The following is a 4491-nucleotide window of genomic DNA, read 5'->3' on the forward strand; positions in this document are numbered from 1 at the left end:
CAGTCTTTCTTGCCAAAAATCTTTCTATTTGGAGCGAAAAATACACGTGTGGACGCTTAAATGCAAATCCTTGCCAGAAGAATTGCTATATACCACTTAGTATACTCACTGAGACTTTATTAAAATAACACGATTATTATTTTTGCCATATTTATTTAAATAATCAAAGAATAATCCACACCCTTTCAAACAATTCCTTGTTGTAATTACAAAAAATAGATTAAAAAATATTAACTATAGTAGAGACTAGGGTAAAAAGTCACAAATCGAAAATTTCGAAATTCAACATCTTCCAAGATAAAGAAAAAAATTGTTGCTTAAAATTTTTCCGCAAATAGCCTCCGTTGACCTTTTTCAATGTCAAAAATTTCCTAGAATACGAACAAGGAATTTAGAAAAAAAAATGAAATCTTTAGCACTGTTTTTGAAATATTTTTCTTACAACAGATATCAATTTTTACCTATTTAGGGTAAGTGTGCCAAATTTCGGCCAGCTTCTAAATTCGGCCACTTTCAGTGTAATTTCGGCCATGCAAATAAATTAATTAAAATTATGTATGTAATCTTCGAATAGTCAATGAATTCATTTTGCTTTCAAATATTTATTTATTTTAGGATGTATTAACACAAAGACCGTTAAATTTTAGGTATAATTTGAATTCAAATGGAAAGAGTCTTACAAAAAATGTGACAGATCGATTGTGTTTCTAGCAGTCTTGTGATTTGTGGTGAAGTGCAAAAGGTTTTCCTTCGGTGTTTTTCATGAAAATTGATTAGTTTCCATTAAAGATTGTTTCTGTTTATGTTAATATTGAATCAATCTTTAAATTTCGAGTGAAATTTCCCAGCTGGATCCTGTATTTCACGTAAAACAGTATATACTTTGTGAGCATCTCTCCAGTGAGGTAGTGTTGCCTATTCCGGCAACATCTTTTGCTTTCCTAAATTTCTTATTCATTTTGTGTTTTATTTTAAATTTCTGAGTTCTACAATGTCCAGAGAAAAGAACCATTCCTTCTATGAAAAAGATGACATGGAAAAGGCCTTGTAAGAATTCAGGAAGGGCAAATTGCTACGAGAATCTGCGCGTAAATTTGAGATGCTACTCTTCAGGTCTTCAGGACAAATTGAACGGAAGATCTCAGGGCTTGTAGATCATATAAACGTATTAAACTAAATATTAAACTCATTCCGTTTGACGTTTTGAAATTTTCTATCCGTTGCGTCACAAAAGGTGGTCAGAAAAAAGGTGACCGGTATTTCATTCAAATTGGCCGGAATACTACCCAAAGAAATGTCCATATTATTATTAATTTTTCAATATTTTAGAAAGGGATTTAAAGAAAACAAAGATGATAAACTAGTTTTCAAGGTATCACACAACCTTCCCGAGAGGGAAGTAACAAAAAATATCAATATGAATTAAAAATATTACATTTCATACTTAGGACTTCGGTGCTTATATGCAACTATGCCGAAATTTGGCACACTTACCCTATTGCCCGGAAATAAAGGAAAGCATGACAGGAAACATAACCATATAAAGTTCATGTACTTAGAAAGTTGGACAAATTGAATAATAAGACAATTTTGTGAAAACAATAAAAATTGTATAGCTTTATTTGTATTATTGTAAAATAAAATTTTACAATTTTTAAAAATTTTACTATTATCCATTTTGTCCGCTTTTCCAAGTGTCCTGATTTACCTATAATAACTTACGCGTTACATATTTTCCGTCACCCTCACCTTTTTTCCGTGAAATACTTTAGGAATCCTAGGTACAAAAAGGTACAAATTCTCATAAATTTTATCATTATTCACTTTATCCTCCTTTCCAAATCCAAATGTTAAGGTTCGACTTTTAAACATTTTTGTCCGCCTTTTGAAAATGTGCGATTTTATAATTTACAGATATTTTTCTTTAATTTATTCAGTTGAACTTATTCTCAAGTGTCCGACTTTTCAAATTTTATCATTTTGGTCCAAAAGTCTATAAAAGTTTGATCCAAAAATTGAGCACCCCATTTAATTGAATCAGCCAATGCCAAAATGGTTTAATAAACACCTCCAGACCCAAGGTCTTTGTCAGGGAGATGGTCATGCGAAAATTAAAACATTTTCAATCGAAGATAAAAATCACTGAGAAATATTTTCAATCAAATGGACAAAAATCTCCATTTCAATCAATTAATAAGTCAATAAAAGTCCATGCTACTCTACTGATCAGTAGCTGAGTTTGGATTTGTAATGTCCATCGAATGGAAAATAAGATAATCTCAATTAATTCACGTTATTGCCCACTTTTTTTCATTACACTTCTTCTTTAGCTTTGTAATCTCACCATCTCCCAAAAACAATTTTTTGTTTTGTTCAATGAACCAAAGTGGCTTCGGTAACATCGTGATTACTATTAAAATTTTATTAAGTCTGTCATATCTGATCAATGTGCCTTCCAATACGCATTTCTTTTCTCTCTTCCAAAAAGCCTTTATTGCCTTTTTCTGCGCTATAATGCCTATTTAGCGCTTCAAAAGTCCCAAAATGGAAATTATTGTTTGTGATGAAGGAATAGTTTGGAGATGAAAATGGTTGTTTGAGTGATTGGTTTGAAATTCAACCGTAAAAGAAATCATTTAACATGTGATTAATGATGGTTATACTTTTTTTGAGAGATTGTTTGATGTCTTTTCACTTATTAATCCCATGTACATTATCTCATATTTTTCTCGCTTGAACCGCCAACTCCCAAAAAAAAAAAGACAACCAACCACTTGCGCGCGCATTTTTGAGCTCTGGCATCCACTGATCCGATAAAGTGATAGAAAAATTGCATTTTCAAGGGGCCTAACTATATAGAGAAATTTCCCGATCTATGAAGTCACGTTTGTCATTGTGATTGGATCGATCTTCAGACTTTTTTTTCGGTAAGTCCGATATGCACGAATCAATCGTTGATGATGGAAGTCGTGTCAATTGAAGTGAATCATCAGAATTACCTTCACCTCCATCAGCATCCAGCAAATCCCTCTGATGAGGTTGGCGCGTACAACCACAATATTGAAAAGTCAGTGAATTGAAACCCGCGATAATTACATTATACGTGCAACAATTTTATTTCAACGTTTTTTTATGCCCCCTGAATCATACGCCTTTGAACTCTAGTTGTCACTCAAACCATCCATTGACATATTTTTAGCCTAACCACTGATAATCGGATTTTCTGTTCATATAATGGTGAAAAATAGTACCACACAAAAACCATATCTTATTATCAACATGAATATTAATGCAATATTTCTGTCAATCAACACAAATAGTAATAAATATGTAAAATCTAATAAATAATGAATGTCTTATAGAAAATATCATAGCAGGAAGTTATGAAAGAAATGCATTTTAGACTAATTTACCAGGTTTTCTAGAGTTATAGAGGTTGAGTCTTGGATTGAGTTGTTTTATTTATCATAAATTTTATAATTATTATTTGATATAAGTTTGAAAGAAGTCAATTGCACTGAGTGAGAGAAATCCGAAAAAGTTAAAATAACATTCCGGAAATGTTAATTTTACCCTGCAGTATTGATCCAAAATCGGTGTAAATATTATGCTTTTTAGGTGTATTAGTGGTTAAAATTATCCTTTTTCATGTTAATTTTACCCTTAAAAAGGTGTAAAATTAACATTAAAAAATGTTGATATATTTTTACACCTAAAAAGTGTTAAATTATGAGGAAAAAAAGTTAATCGCACCCTATTTTTTTCTCAGTGTGGGGACAGTGAAGACGGCGATGGCTTCACGATCTTGCGTGTCATCCATGCGCAGGGGCCATGCTAAATCTTCTCTGGATTGTTCCAATTGTAGTATATGTTCTTCCGAAGTAAGAACGTAAGAAATAAGTCCTTAATAAGTACTTTTTGAGCTCTTAATTGAAAAATCTTTTGTGCGAAAGTTGTGACATTAGACAACATAGATGTGAAAAATTGAATAGAGAATGAGATAGACACATGTTAACCATTAGATAGAAAGAGATAAATCTATCTTACATGTCAGGAAACATAACCTCAAATGTTATTTAATGCGTGTAGTCATTTACTAATTTTTTTTAAATAATTTTCTGATAAATTTATAAACATTGAGAAGAGAGAACAGATGAGAAGAGGCCCATATTTCAAAGGTATCCAAATTCAAAGATACCAGACTTCCCTTTAATTTTAACTCAAAGCCCTATAGTAAGGTGCGGTAACCGGATCGTTTTCCGTAGAGTGCTACTTAAACGCTTGTTTTTGGACTGATGAAATTCTTTTTTTACTTCGTCTAATAGAATTATTCACTGTTTCATTCAGAAACATAATATAAAAAAATATTAAAGAAAATTTATAAAAGGGACAGATAATCCTAACCGGCTTATGTAGGTGAGATTCTTAACGTGAGCTAACTCGGAGTGCATGCAAATTCGATTTGGAGCTGAAGTTGGGAGACGCCATTCA

The 4491-nt window shown here is 31.8% G+C and overlaps 1 non-coding gene across 1 annotated transcript; it reads right to left on the bottom strand.

The window, feature by feature from the left end:
• Window positions 1-3781: 3781 nt before the first annotated feature.
• On the bottom strand, window positions 3782-3889 carry LOC129805077 (U6 spliceosomal RNA). Its single transcript, XR_008752049.1, has one exon. It is a non-coding gene; the product is annotated as a U6 spliceosomal RNA (small nuclear RNA).
• Between the last annotated feature and the right edge of the window lie 602 nt (window positions 3890-4491).

This window comes from Phlebotomus papatasi, chromosome 2 (assembly GCF_024763615.1).
Source record: "Phlebotomus papatasi isolate M1 chromosome 2, Ppap_2.1, whole genome shotgun sequence".
Lineage (NCBI taxonomy): Eukaryota > Metazoa > Arthropoda > Insecta > Diptera > Psychodidae > Phlebotomus > Phlebotomus papatasi.